The sequence below is a fragment of the Stenella coeruleoalba genome (assembly GCF_951394435.1).
Source record: "Stenella coeruleoalba genome assembly, chromosome: 16".
Classification (NCBI taxonomy): Eukaryota; Metazoa; Chordata; class Mammalia; order Artiodactyla; family Delphinidae; genus Stenella; species Stenella coeruleoalba.
This window is the reverse complement of record NC_137162.1, coordinates 72,226,333-72,242,661: the sequence shown is the minus strand read 5'-3', so window position 1 is coordinate 72,242,661 and position 16,329 is coordinate 72,226,333. Positions and strand designations below refer to the sequence as shown.

Genomic DNA, 16,329 nt, shown 5'->3' with positions numbered 1-16,329 from the left:
GAAATCTGTGGGACGCAGCAGAAGTCAATTATTATGAGTGGTAAGTTACTCAGCGAGAGTCTGCCAGTGACTAAGGGTGTGACCACAGGCCATCAATTGCCCCCTCTGGACCAGTACGGAAATTGTAACCTTTCTGCCAGAAGCAAATGATAAAGGGATAAAGGAGTATGGATGCGAGATAATAGGGAAGTAGGTGAGGTTATAGATATGGGTTAAGCTTCTGCCCCATCTATCCATTTTCTAATGCTATTTATTTTCAACCAGCGCTGGCCAAACCCACATATCTTAGTGAAATTCATCTGCAGGTCGAGTGAATGCGGTTTTCAGGGTGTATCACCGACAGCCAGGAGCTCATTCCTAACTTGGAGCAACTCAAAACATGAGCTCAACATTTTACAGTAACAGCAGCTAGAAATGTCAATTTCTCTGGCTGAGCTGAGTCATCTGTGAAATGTGGACACAATTCAATTTAAATAATAGAACAGTAGCAGCGCGGATTTATGTTTCTGCATGACTCTCTGCTTAGCTCAAATTGGACCCACTACACCGCCTGATTTCTCAGCAGGCAGTTAGCCTGTAGGAGACGTTCCATATCCAGTAACAAATCTCATTTCCTCTCAGCCTCAAGGAGACAACAAAAGCCAGATGGTCCTTCAAGGCTGTTAATTATGCTCAATGATCCCAAGATGGATGCGGCCTACTTCTGGACTTTTCCGCCTGAACCACAAGGTGGCACTGAAGCACAGGAAATGCTTCTGAAGCTGAGGGCGTCACCTGCTAGGAGGAGGGAAAAAAGCAAAGCAAAGATCCCTCATCTCAGGTGGCTGAATTAACGAGGAAGATGCAGGCCTAGGAAGGGCCTAGCAAGGAAGGCAGCACCAGCGAATTCCCAGTTAGCCTTGTAAATCCACAGGCGTCCGAGTTTCAGGCTACAGGTAAATTAGGTCTGAAAAGTCAAAGGAGCTTAAAGAGCAATTAAGTCATGCTTTGGTTTGTTAACGAAGCCAGCACTAACCTACCAGGCAGGTAAAATGTAATTGAGCTCAGAGCTGAAAAAGCCACCGTGTCTCTGTTGTAAATGCTACAGCTGTTAAGGTCTGTGTGCATTTATAGGTGGGCTAAACAGTGAAGGAAACCCCAGAAACATCCCGCAGGAAATTCTAGACAACTGGGACGTCACCTCTCCTAAAATCCAGGGCGCAGAGAGAGAGAAAGAGGACAGCCTTCCCCACAATCTTTCTAGACCTGTGCTGTGCGATACAGTATCCTTATGTGCCCACTGGGTACTTTCTGAATTGAGATGGGCTATAATTTTAAAATATACACTGGAGGGACCTCCCTGGTGGCGCAGTGGTTAGGAATCCTCCTGCTGGTGGAGGGGACGCAGGTTTGAGCCCTGGTCCGGGAAGATCCCACATGCCACAGAGCAACTAAGCCCGCGAGCCACAACTACTGAGCCAGCATGCCTAGAACCCATGTTCTGCAACAAGAGAAACTACCTTAATGAGAAGCCCACGCACCACAACAAAGAGTAGCCCCTGCTCGCCACAACTAGAGAAAGCCCACATGCAGCAACGAAGACCCAAAGCCGCCAAAAATAAATAAACTAAATATATATATGTATACACACACTAGATTTCAAAAAAATGTAAACTATCTCATTAATCATGTTGTATACTGATTATATGTTGAAATGGTAACATTTTGGATCTACTGAGTGAAATCAAATATTAAAATTAATTTCCCCTTTTTTTAATTGGGTTCCTAAAAAATTGTAAATTACATATGTGGCTCTCATTGTATTTCTGTTGGATATTACCACTCTAGGAGCAAAGCACTGATACGCATGTCATTTGTAAAATACTGAAATCCTTTCATACCAGCAGGACCATAACACCGCCCAACCCCTCCTTGTGTCCTCACAGCCTTGGGTGCTCAAGTCCCTCAGCCTTGCAGTGTCCACACCCCAGCCAGCTCACGGTAAACTCATCTCCTGTGTCCATCCCACCACCCCCAGGATGGGCCTGGACCCACAGGAGAGCTGACACTCTTGGCGGGAGTGCTGGCCCCCTGCAGACAAATGCCCCATGCACACCTGGCCTCCACTTAGTCGCCCCGCCTTGGCTGTTGGTGAGAAATGCCGCCTCTGCAGTGACTCTACTTGTCAAGTATTTTGCATCTCACCCACGCCTATAAAGCTTGCATTTTCTGTATCAGTGATATTCCTCAATTCGTGTTCTACGTATCTGTATGTCGGTTTCCCCAAGGACACTGTGAGGTCATGGGTAGCAGGTTAAGTCTTAACCAGACCTTTATTCCCTGCTCACAGTACTGTGAGAAAATGCACAGATGTATGTTGCACGTATTTCCTTTGTATATATGTTGGTTGAAGGTAAGAAATGGAAAGACTCTTGAGCAGTGTCGGGAGGCCACATAGTGGCCCTCAGACCAGCCTCCACATCCAGAAAGGAGGCTGACTTCTCCCAAAGAGATTCTGAGGACAGTTTCCCCCGGGGGTTAAGCTACTTGGGAAAAACGAGGAGCAGGAAATCTCTGAACGGTCTGCAAGGTGAAGAAAGCCTGAATCTAGAGTTTATTTTGTCGGAAATCCTCAGGGTGTAAAATGACCAAGTCACTTTCAGTCTGTACTTCAAGGTCTCAATCTGATTCTTCAAATCCCCATTCATTCTGTTTCTCATCTATAGATGTCTTTGTCTCTCCGAACCCAAGTCCCCCTAAAACCGAGTTCCCTCACTGTGTTTATGATTAACCTCCCTACCCAAAACTTTATTCCCTTTCTGGTCCTCAATCCTGTGCCGAACACGAATCAATCAGAGTCGTATGAACGAAATCGCTGTTGTTGGTAACACTGTTAACGTATTAAAATTGTTATTACAGATACCATTAATGCACAAACTCAGGTTGTTTCTCCAGGGCAAGATGAGCTAACAGGCCCCCGAGCCATAGACTACCTGGCCAGAGAATCCTGACTCCCGAAATGACAATTAAGAAATGTCACAAGACAGTGATTAATTCCAGCCTCTTTGTTCTTCCCTGTTTAAAAACCCTTCACTCGAAGAACAAGTGTCCTGGATCTGAAGCTTGTCTTTCACTCCCTTGCTTGCTGCCCTGCAGTCAACACTGTACTTCTCTTCACCACAACCTGGTATCAGCAGATTGGCTTTGCTGCATGTCAGGCGAGCAGACCCAAGTCCGGTTTGGTAACATCTCCAAGCTGTTACTGGACTCAAAAATTCCTGCGTAGAGGATAGTTAAGTTTTCACCTCTTGGATTGCAGCTCTTACATAATCCTTGCAACGACAGACCTTGGAAATGAAGCCATTTTTACCTAGATCTTTGGAGGAAGAGCAGATATTTATGCCCTGGCTCACCAGTGATGAACCCCTTGTCAGCTTGAGAGGACAAGGCATTGGATTACTGCGCCCCCTGGGGTACATGGAAACTTGTCTGAACATCTTAAGGAATCAGACCCATGGCCCTACACCTGGCAAGCGCAGCAAGGCTTTCATTACTGTGGAGAACAAGAACTCTGCTCCGGGGCTTTCTCTCAGCCCTCTAGTCACAGCTGCTCTGGAGCTGAAGGAGGCTGCAGAGGAAACGTCTTGCCCATCTAAATGCACAGCACTTAGAGTGATTCCCCCAGACTTCCAGGGCTTCCGCTAGAGGAGGAGGCAGAAGCGGCAGATACAAGCCCACAGTGACAAAAGTAGTATGGACTTGACTAAAGAGGAACATGGTGCCTTCCAAGAGTACAGCCCCTGGCTGTGGCCAGCCTCACAGTTACCCTTTACTACATGCTCATGATGTCCCAAGCTCTATGCTAAGGTGTTTCCAGACCTTACCTTAATCATCATTCCAAGCAAAGAGATGAGTACGACTATTTATTCCTACTTTACAGAGGAGGAAACTGACACTCAGAGGGGTTAAACAACTTGCTTAATATCACACAGCAAATCGGTGCTGTGGTCTTTCTAAATTCAAAGTCTATGGGGCTTCCCTGGTGGCACAGTGGTTAAGAATCCGCCTGCCAATAAAGGGGACATGGGTTCAAGCCTTGGTCCGGGAAGATCCCACATGCTGCGGAGCAACTAAGCCCGTGGGCCACAACTACTGAGCCTGCGCTCTAGAGCCCGCGAGCCACGACTACTGAAGCCTGCGCGCCTAGAACCCATGCTCCGTGACAAGAGAAGCCACCGCAGTGAGAAGCCCATGCACCACCACGAAGAGTAGCCCCCACTCACTGCAACTAGAGAAAGCCCGCACACAGCAACGAAGACCCAATGCAGCCAAAAGTAAATAAATAAATATTTTTTAATAAAAGAAACCTACTGAAATATTACTCAGCCGTAAAAAAAGAATAAAACAATGCCATTTGCAGCAACATGGATGGACGTAGAGATTGTCATATTAAGTGAAGTAAGTCAGACAGAGAAAGACAAGTATGATATCGCTTATATGTGGAATATTTTTTAAAAGTGATACAAACGAACTTATTTACAAAACAGAAATAGACTCACAGACTTTGAAAACAAACTTATGGTTACCAAACGGGATAGCGAGGGGTGGGGACTTTGGGATTGAAAAAAAAAAAAAAAGAAAGAAACCTATTGCGTCAGCTTCCTAAATCTCTCTCCTTTCATCCTCTCCTCCACCACAATGCAAGCAGCCATCATCTTCATCTGGACTCTTGAAATGGTCTCAGACAGCCTCCCTGCCTCCAGTATTGCCCCTGCCTTCTACCACCTGCTTGAGATTGCTACCAGAGGGATATTTCTAAAATGCAAATTTGACATCACTCCAATGCTCAAAATTCTTCCATGGAGAATAAAATGAAAAACTGGGAGTTTGTTATAACCAAAAAAAATGCATTTCTGCCTCACAACCCAGCAATTCTACTTCTAGATGTTTCTCCCAAGAGAAATAAAAACATATAACCACAAAAAGACTTGTACAAGAATGTTCACGGCATCTTAATTCACGTGAACCAAAAGCAACTTAAATAATCACTGAGAGGAGAAAAATTAGCTATAATTGTGGTACATTCATACTATAGAGTATTACTCATCATTTTTCAAAAAATGAACTACTAAAAACAAAATGATATGGATTACAAATATATAATTTGTATCAAATTACAAATATTGCATCGAACATACTTTTACTACAAATTATTTATTACCTGAAATTCAAATTTAACTGAGCATCCTACACTTTATCTCACAAACTTAACATGGCTTAATCTCAAAAACATTATGTTAAACAAATGAAGTCTGACACAAAAGCATAGATCCTAAATGATTCTTTTTATATGAAGTTCATGAAGGGGTGAAATTAATATTTGGTGACAGAAATTAGAACAGTGGTTGCTTCTGGGTAGTGAGGCTTGAGTGGAGGGGAGGCTAAGGAAATTTCCAGGGTAATAGAAATGTAGATTGGGCTGGAAATTAGGCAGGTGTATACATTTAGTAAAACCCATTAACTTGTACACTTAATTTTACCTCAATTAAAAGAAACAAAAACTGGGGAATTCCCTGGCAGTCCAGTGGTTAAGACTGCGCTTCCACTGCAGGGGTCACGCGTTCAATCCCTGGTTGGGGAACTAGGATCCTGAGTGCTGCGCAGTGCAGCCAAAACATTAATCATAAAAAAATAAAAAAACAAAAACTATTTTCCAAGGATTCTCAATACCTAAACTCTTGATTATACCACCAGGTTTCTTCTTCCTCTTGCCATTACTTATCCGCTACCCTCCCCTTACCCTTAATGAGTTCTACTGGCCAAGTGTGATGACACTGGTATCCATCGTTTCAGCTTTGGCTCTACCTCCTTTAAGATGAAGACTTGCTAACAGAGATTTAGACCCACTTTCTTTTCTGGTCCATTGTACCTTGCAGTCCACCTCCATTTACAGTCCTGTCCCATTGTTAGGCAATCACTGACTGAAACCACCCACCCTGGCCAGGCACGATAATAACCGAATTCAAGAGTTATCTCACAACAGGAGGTCCCGGTAAGGAACACAGAACTGACAAGCGACTGCCAGCTGAAAGAATTTGGGAGGGGACAAAAGGAAGGAGGAGACATCAGCCCATAATATGTCCTGCCAACCTCCCAGAAACCCCTGTGCTGGACTCCATCTCGACTGAGAGGTGCACATGCCACCAGAAAGGGCCCTGAGTCAGACCAAATATGGGCACAAGTAAGATGATTGGCCAGGGACAACCCAGAAGGCTAACCCCACCACCATAAACCATGAGACTGCAAGCCACGAGGCAGAGCAGTGCTCCTGGGTTCCCTTACCCTCCTGCTCTCCCCCTGGGCGCCCCTTCCCAATAAAGTCTTTTGCTTTGTCAGCACATATGCCTCCTCGGACAATTCATTTTCCAGTGTTAGACAAGAGCCCACTCTCAGGCCCTGGAAGAGGTCTCCCTTCGGGCGACACCACTGCTTTATTGTCACCGTATACACCACACTAAGCTGTAAATTCCTGGAGGGCAGAGACCTCTCCTCTTTGAATTCATGCAATACAATAAATGTAAAGCACCTAATAACCATCCACAAATGAACGAACCAAACATTTGTTCCAACCTCTCTTCTTAATTTCCTCCCAAGAGGCTCAATACTTTCATTTTAAACTTTTTTCAAATACAATATTAAACACATGCACATATATAAAAGATTTTCAAATGGTCAGAAAAGAATTAAGGAAGGGCAAGTCTCCTTCATACCCTAGTTGCACAGTTGCCCTAACTTTCAGAAACAGTCACTACATTTTATTCTAGATCATTCTACAAACATATGCATAAGCATATTTTGTGGATATATATGAATTATATGCATATGTATTTCTGCATATGTGCATATATCTACATATCCTCCTGTTAATATCTTTTCAATTTATTTATTTATGGCTGCATCGGGTCTTCGTTGCTACACACGGGCTTTTTCTAGTTGAGGGGAGTGGGAGCTACTCTCTGTTGCAATGCTCAGGCTTCTCTCTGGGTGGCTGCTCTCGTTGCGAAGCATGGGCTCTAGGAGCGCCCATGCCCGTGCCTCACGGGCTCTAGAGTGCAGGAGCAGTAGTTGTGGCGCACGGGCTTAGCTGTTCCACGGCATGTGGGATCTTCCCAGACCAGGGCTCGAACCCATGTCCCCTGCATTGGCAGGCGGACTCTCAACCACTGCGCCACCAGGGAAGCCCTCCTCCTGTTAATATTAATGGAGGATACTGTGCTATTTATTCTCCACTTGCCACTCCTATTCTCAATCCATTTTATGTCCTATTTGTCCCCAAGAGGTGGCCCCTGCATACTTCATTCCTCAGACTCCCTTGCTGGCTGGCTTCCAATTGGGTCTGTCCAGTGAATGACATGGAAGGAAGGGGGTTGGAGGATGGGAAGAGAGAGAGTTTTGGGTATCTCTTCTTCCTCTGCTTTGGCCCCATGTCCCTGATGGTAGCTGCACGCCTCCACACCTAAAGCTTCTGCGCACAGCCCCTACTCCAGGCTCCAGCGCTTCAGCCCCTTCAGCTCCAAGGATGTACCTTAATCCAGGTTTCCTGGAAACAGATTGAGATGGAGAGGTGCATGCACGTAGCTTATTGAGGAATGTCTTGGGAGACATACCTGTAAGGAAAGGAGGAAAGCAGGACTGGCCAGAAGGAGAGGCTAACATGAAATGATGCTACAGGGAGCTCTGGAGCTGAGGTGGCCCTTCAGAAATGTCCCAAATTGAGAAAAGGGGGTTGGGTTTTTGTGTTCCTCCGTCAGATAGTCATTGGCCGTGGCCACCCCCAGGAGGGAGTGTAACCTGAATGAAGCTGTCCCTTGTGGTGGCTGAGGGCAACCCAGTGAAGGGTCAGCTGTGAGTCAACAACAGTTGATATTCCCAGTCCCTGGGAATGGGTACATCAGCCCTGGAAAGGAGATCTGGGTGGAGAACCTCAGTTTCCATTATAGGGAGGTAGTGGCTTCTTCCACTGGTGCTGGTGTCTAAGTGTCTCTGCCCACACTTCTGTAAACAGTCCGTTCATTACAGTCTCAATATTTGAAACATCAGAGGCATATTTTGTTTCCCAGTGGGATCCTGACTGATACACACAAAACACATGCAAGCCCCGACCCACTCACACACACATACACTTACACTTTCACTTAGTATGTCTTGAAACACATTCCATCTAAGTCTATAATTACCCAATGGCCACACTATGATTCACTGCATCAGTAGAATATAATGCAATTATCAACTTCTCTTAGACACTGAGGTTATTTCCAGCTTTGCTCTTGCAAAAAATGGTGCAATAAGCACTTGTGTACATCTTTGCACACGTCAACAAGAAAAGGATAAATTCTCCACAGTGAACTTGCTGGATCAAAGAGTATGTCCATTTTAATTTTAATAGATATTGCCAAACTGTCCATGAAGAGTTTACGTCACTATCTGTTATCATAAGCATATGAGAGTGGCTATCTCAGCACTTACTCATCAAATGTGTGTTCACTATTTTCAAGGCAGCCTGTTGGATCAGAGGTCTCCCAAGTGCATGCATCCTCTTACCCTTCTCTTCCACCCCCAGCCAACATGCCTCTTTGGATACATGCTCATTGCTGGGCTGGAGAGCGACCACTGTTAGACAAGCATGGCTTCACCACCCATTTTCCCACCGTCGTTTTGCCTTTCATTCTGGTAGACTGACCTATGATGCTTGGCCCTCAGGGCTACAGTGTCAAGTGTGTTTAGTGAAGGAATTTCCATCTGTTCTCTCTCCTCTCAGAGTTCAGGATGCCCTTAGTAATTCCATCAGGTGTCTAGAGCTAGAAAACTGGAAGTTAACCTGGAATAATGAAAGCTGGCATGTGTAAATGCACCTTACTGTGTAATTGGTAATCAGACCAGTGCCCCACATTCTACAGACTCTCAGACACTCTACATGGGTTTTCCACTTCAGGATACTAGCGATCTCACCTTGAAGTCTTTTTAACTAACATCTCAAAGGAGGCATGATCCATTTCAGAAAAAAGTTCAGCTTCATCAATTCCGCCACCTCAGTTCCAAATTACCCCTGAATGCCCCCCATCCAAGCATCACATATAGATGCATTTCATTTGTTTTGACTAGGAACATTAATAAGTGAATTACACTCTCTAAAATTAGTTCTGGAACATTCTTGGAAATGGAAGAGAAGTTACATAATTTCAGGAACACAAAATGAAGGGCCCCCTGTCATTTCATCTAATAGGTCATTTCACCTAATGCTTTAATCTCTTGGTTTTAAAAGGAGCTACACTTGATTTTAATAGAAGTGGATGTCATCCAGCACAATCTGATAGGCTTGTTACAGCCCATCAAACTTTGAGACATAACCCATGAAAAACAATCTGGAAGGGCCCAAGAGAAGAGAGCAGAGTTTAGAGTTGATGACTTCCAGACACCGAGGCAGGACAGGGTGGCCTCAGGCTGTTCAAGGACGACGGTGAGAGCTAAATGCTGCCCTTCTTTCCCTGCCTGTTTGCAAGAACACATGACACAGGGAAGCAGATCTAGGTTGCTGATCACTCAAGCTAAGTGGAATAGAGCTGACTTAGCCAGGGGAATCTGACTGAATAAGATGGTCAGAAGTCCTAGGTGCTCATCCCAGCTCTAAAGCAATGCCTCAGCCACCGAAGTCTTCAGTTTCCTCCTCTGTAAAATGGTGAGAGCATCATCTGCCTGGCCAACATCACGTGGTTTTTATGAGGATCAAAGGAGATACCAGATAAGAAAGCACTTTGTGAACGAGGCAGTGCTGTACAATCAAAGGGGGTTATCATTTTCCACACTCATCCGGAGCACCTGCTGTCCAGCAGCCCCAGCGTGAATGCCTTGTCCCAGTTTATTTCACCTAGCAGAGATAACCTGCACAGCAAAGAAGGCCAGGAGTCGCGTGTCAGACAGACATTTCAGTTGTTTCTCTAGGACTGTGGGTGAGTCTGTAGTGATGTGTCCACACTCTCTCAGGTCATCCCCAGAGGTGATTAACATGCATGATCAAAGTCAAGAATTTTTTTCTTTGGCCATGAAACAAAGCAAAACACATTGGCCCTGTCTTTAAGGCTCACAGAGGGACAGAAACAGTAATTTGGGGCTAATTAGCACCAGGCCCAAGTCACTCAACAGAGTTAACATATTTTCATCATACATAAGAATAAACCTCCTTAAGAGTCATTTATATTCATGGTCTCCCATCACTTTTCTCCATTCTCTTTTGAACCTACTCTAATAATACCCTTGTATGCTGACTGCTTCTCCAAATAACTTATCAAGACCACCAAAGGATCTGGGAATGTAAACTGGTGCAGCCACTATGGAAAACAGTATGGACGTTCCTCAGAAAACTAAGAATAGAGCTACCATATTATCCAGTAATCCCACTCCTGGGCATATATCTGGAGAAAACCATAATTCAAAACATGCACCCCAATGTTCACAGCAGCATTATTCACAATAGCCAAAACATGGAAACAACCTAAATGTCCATGAATGGATAAAGAAGATGTGGTATATACATACAATGGAATACTACTCAGCCATAAAAGAGAATGAAATAATGCCATTTGCAGCAACACTGCATGGACCTAGAGATTATCACACTAAGTGAAGTCAGAAAGAGAAAGACAAATAGCAGCTGATATCACTTATATGTGGAATCTAAAACGTGACATAAATGAACTTATCCATGAAAAAGAAACGGACTCACAGACATAGAGAACAGACTTGTGGTTGCCGTCGGGGACGGATGGGTTTGGGAGTTTGGGATTAGCAGATGCGAACTATTGTATATAGAGTGGATGAACAACAAGGTCCTATTGTACAGCACAGGGAACTATATTCAATAACCTGTGATAAACCATAATGGAAAAGAATATGTAAAAGAATATCTATAACTGAATCATTTTGCTGTACACAAGAAACTAACACAACATTGTAAATCAACTACACTTCAATAATTTTTTTTTTTTTAAGAAGACCACCAAAGGATCTCCACACTGATCAAGCCAACAAGGTGCCTGCAGTGCTCACCTTGCCTGACCCATCAGCATCAGTAACCCAGCTGATCACTCCCTCCTCCTTGAATCATTTCCTTCACTTAGGTTCAGGGACACTATTCTCTTTTTCCTCCTGTCTTACAGACTTGCTGCTTACCAGCCTCCTTTGTGGGTTTCATCTTATCTTCCAAATTTTTAAGGGATGGAATATCCAGGCCCAGTCCTTCACCCTCTTCTCTAACTACATCCACTCCCTAGAGATCTCACCCTGACTCCTGGCTTTACTCCAACTGCACACACAGCGGCCCTAAACATCGTGCCTGTGCATCCAACTGCCCGCTCAGCACCTCCACACAAATGTACAGTAGCTATCTCAAGCTTGACGTGTGCAGAGCAGAACTGATTTTACAGCCTGCAAAACATCTCTGCAAATGGCAACTCCATCCTTCCCGCTGCTGAAGCCAAAAGCCTTGGAATCATCCTTGTCTCCCTCTCCCTCTCCCTCTCCCTCTCCCTCCCCCTCCCCTCCCCCTCCCTCCCTCTCTCTCCTCCCTCGTATCCCACACCCAGCCTGTCAACATTTATTCTTAGCTCTACCTTCAAACTAAAACCAGAATCTGGTTCTTTCTCCCAACCTCTCATCTGTTCCAAGTCACTTCTCAACTGAATGACTACAACGGCTTCCTACCTCATCTTTCGGCTTCTCACCCTTGCCTTCCCTATACTCCATTTTCAACTCAAAAACCAGATAGATCCTCTTGAAAGATTATTCAGATCTATCCCTTCTTTCCTTCCCTCCATCCTTCTCTCCTTCCTTCCCTCCTCCCTTCCTTCCTTCCCTCCTCCCTTCCTTCCTTCCCTCCTCCCTTCCTTCCTTCCCCTCATCACTTGAGTTGTCTCAGCCTCATTTAGAGGAGAAGCCAACATCCTTCCAACAGCCTATAAGGCCCTGAATGAAAGCCTATAAGCTCCTTCACTTCTCTTCAATTCACGCTACTCCACCCACCAGTCCAGAGAACACTCCTGCCTAAGGGCCTTGGCACCTGGTTCCTCCACCCAGACTGCTTTCTCCCTAAATAGCCATGTAACTTGTTCTGCATCACACCTCTATTCAAATGTCACCTCCTAGTGGAAACTTCCCTAACAATCATATTTTAAAACACTCCCCATCCTCTAGCATTCTCATCCCTTTTTTTTTTTTACTCTGCTTTTCTTCCATTGTATATGTACAATGTACACACATACACACACACATGCAATATATTTGCTCTTGTCTCTCTTCCTTATCTAAAGTCTAAGCTTTTTAAGGACACCATGTGGCTGGCACATAGTGGGCATTTAGTTATTTTTATAATAAATAAGATACAGGTACATTTAAAGATTTGATATTTTTAAAAGCCAGCATATCATGTGACTTCTCAGCAGAGGAGTCAAGATTTTTAAGTTATGTTCCATACTGTCTGTCCAGATTTTAGAAGGAGAGAGAACATCAGTTATCAAGTTCCTACATTATGGACTTGGTATGTGTCAGAATGTGATTTGAAAGTGCTGTCTCACGGAGTTTTATATAAGACTGTGAACTGAAAAAGCTTGACCCAAAATTCCCATGGTGTCAGCAGATTTTCCTCAATGTTTCCTCTTAGAAACTGTCACAAGATAGCCGATTAAAAAGATAAATGATTTAATAAGTAGGACACTTAACTAGTTGTTCAAGGAAAAAATAATAAGCTTGATCCCTAGCTTACTGCTTATACCAACATATATTTTAGGTGGATCGAAGATTTATATGTAAGGAATAAATCTGCAGAACTACACAGGAGTGATTCCTTCCTTTTTCCTTGCTCACAAAATCCAGATCAGGCTCAAATACGTAATGATCATTTGCTTTAGGCTTTTCTCAAGTCCCAGGGTTAAATCTTCATTAGTCATTCTTGCCAGTTTTACCACCAATGCCCGTGACTACATTGGAAATGAGCACAGAACACAATTCAGAATTAAGACTTGCCACAGGGCTTCTTCAGACCGATTTTCTGTATTCTCAAAACCTGAAATCTGAGGAGGTACCTCCTTTTCCTATGTCTGTAATTGTTTGCATGTGATACCTGGAAAAGTGGTGGCTGTCTGAGGGCAGGAGAAGACTCAGCCTAAGAGGATAAACTGTTATGCTTATGATTGCAAAACAAAAAGATGAAAAGAGACTGGGTCCTTGATGACATTGTTGGGCTACGAAATTAATCAATGCTGTGATTTTCCTAGCTCCAGATTTTTTGCTATGCAAAATAATACATATTCTTAATATACTCACAACCTTTAATTTGATATTCTATAGCTTGCAGCCAAAAATATTCTCATCCTTTTTTTTAATCATCTTGAAATTGAGAAGGCCTTCCTAAGCATGACACAAAACTCATAAGGCATAAGTGGAAGTATTCATAATGTTCACTCCATAACTCATAAACTTTATACTATAATTACAAAAATAAGTAAATAAAAAACTTAAAACATGCACATAGCTATATCTAAAATATACAAATTCTTAATTAAAATCAATTCGAAAACATACAATAAAAAATGAGCCACGCATAAAAATTTTAAAGCTTCACCATGGCAAAAGACATCATGAACAAAGTAAAGAAACAATGACAAACTGGAAAGATCACAAAGGGCAAATATCCTTAACATATAAAGAGTTTCTAAAAATAGAGAATGAGAAGGTCAATAACCCTATAGAAAAACAGAGTTTACAAAGAAAGAAATTAAAATGTGTCTTACACATATGAAAAGATGCTCAACCTCGTTCATAATAGGAGAAATGCAAATTAGTATTGCACAAGTAAACCTAGTATCAAGTTGTGACTTAATCACAGGGAGAGGAATTATTTCAAGGGACTAAAACATAACAATCTGATTTCACATCCTGAATAGGTTACCCTAAGGACAAAAAGGGCTGCAAAGCAGTTTTAAAGTATTTTCAGTAATCATGTTATTCATAACAGTTATATAATTATTTTGAAAATGTTATATACATGGTAGGATAGAACAAATACTGTCATTAGAAAATTAGGATTTTCACTACTCAACCATAAAAAGGAGCAAAATGATGTCATCTGTGGCAACATGGATGCAACTAGAGATTATCATATTAAGTGAAGTCAGAAAGAGAAAGACAAATAGCAATATATCACTTATATGTGGAATCTAAAACGTGACATAAATGAACTTATCCATGAAGCAGACTCATAGAGAAGAGACCTATGGTTGCCAAGGGGGAAGGGGAGTGGGGAGGGATGGGTTGGGAGTTTTTGGGATTAGCAGAGGCAAACTATTATATATAAGATGGTTAAACAACAAGGTCCTACTGTACAGCACAGAAAAGTATATTTAATATCCTATGATAAACCATAATGGAAAAGAACATTAAAAAAGAATGTGTGTGTATATATATATATGTATACATATATACGTATAACTGAATCACTTTCCTGTACAGCAGAAATTAACACAACATTGGAAATCAACTATACTTCATTTAAAAAAAAAAGAAAAGAAAATCAGGATTTAAAGCATCAAAGAAAATGAAGTTAGGTAAAAATATGTGATTCTCAATTTAAATTAGAATTAAAGAAAATCAGGATTTAAAGCATCAAAGAAAATGAAGTTAGGTAAAAATACGTGATTCTCAATTTAAATTAGAATTATTGGTATTAACTCATGATGCATTTTCTGTTGAAAAACAAAATATCTGTTTTGTAGAAATGATCTCCAACCCACTAGTGATGAACAACCCTAGTGCCCAGATTGTGGTCTAAAAACCATCCTGCAGGGCTCCTTGGAGGAATGACTAATTCCAGATCTGGGACAGAAAATGTACAAGATGAGCCTAAAATATCGTGGCATCTCAAAAAGTAAAGAAACTAGCAAAGACTACTGAGTTTGTGTCCTTAGGACTCAGGAGTCAACTTGATGGGAAGTTTTGAGCATCAAAAAAGAAAAAACTGGGCTTCCCTGGTGGCGCAGTGGTTGAGAGTCCGCCTGCCGATGCAGGGAACACGGGTTCGTGCCCCGGTCTGGGAAGATCCCACATTCCGCGGAGCGGCTGGGCCTGTGAGCCATGGCCACTGAGCCTGCACGTCCGGAGCCTGTGCTCCGCCAGGAGAGGCCACAACAGTGAGAGGCCCATGTATCGCCAAAAAAAAAAAAAAAAAGGAAAAAAAGAAAAAACTGCAATTACTGTAAACTTACCAACCCTGCAAAATATTAAATCCATGAGTTCATAATGAGGTCTTCCCTCAAGGCAGGGAAGGGGGACTCACTGGTGACATTTGGAGGATGTCAGAAAACCAACCTATTTTTCTGAAACTGATAAACATAGAGAAAGAATCAAATATGTACCTTACTTTTCTTGTATCTGCTGTTCCTTGGGGCAATTGGTAGTTGACAAGGAGATCATCTCTTTATAGAGGGATGTCAGCTAATAAATGAAGGAATGATAGAATATCACCATTTTGCAACCTCTAATGACATAATGAGCATGAGCAATGATCATAAACAGCTACAAAAACCATTACGTGAAGAAAGTATTATGGGAAAATGTATAATGGATAATCATGCTGAACTCACTGGTCAATCTTAACACCAAAAAAATGATACAACCAGATAGATATTCAGTGCACTTCGAAGGAAGTACACACCCACCAATGAATTTTTCTTCCGCAAATAATCAAACCTCAATGTGACCAAGCCTTTAGATATAACTCCCAGCTTCCAGGTAATACAGGCTACAAAGGAATATATTAAATGACACCAGGGGACTTCCCTGGTGGTCCAGTGGCTAAGACTCTGAGCTCCCAATACTGGGGGCCCAGGTTCGAACCCTGGTCAGGGAAATAGATCCCACATGCCACAACTAAAAGACCCCTCAGGCTGCAACAAAGACCCTGCACAGTCAAATACATAAATAAATATATATTTTTTAATGACGCCAGGAGTGTGCAATCAACAAGATCCAGAATGTGGGAAACACTACAGGCCAAAAAGATCTGATTTAACAAATAAATAGAAGAAAAATCTTAAATTAAAAGACTTAAGATTCTTATCAACCAAATATGTGTGTTAAGATTGCTTAAATATGCTTTTGGATGATAATATCTAGAATAGTACTGCCCAATAAATATATAATATGAACCATATGTGTAATCTTAAATTTTCTCATAGCCACATTAAAGGAAGAAGAAACAGGTGAAATTAATTTTAATAATGTATTTAACCTAATATAGCCAAA

At 42.5% G+C, this 16,329-nt stretch overlaps 1 long non-coding RNA gene across 7 annotated transcripts in view; it reads right to left on the bottom strand.

The window, feature by feature from the left end:
• Positions 1-16,329, bottom strand: part of LOC307175696 — a 245,785-nt gene that overhangs the window by 225,736 nt on the left and 3,720 nt on the right. For 5 of the 7 annotated variants that reach the window (XR_013824419.1, XR_013824420.1, XR_013824421.1 and 2 more), the window contains exon 2: positions 15,446-15,519. The exons of the other annotated variants lie outside the window; for them this stretch is intronic. This is a non-coding gene — a long non-coding RNA (uncharacterized lncRNA). The remainder of the gene's footprint in view (positions 1-15,445; positions 15,520-16,329) is intronic. 7 annotated transcript variants of the gene reach the window in all.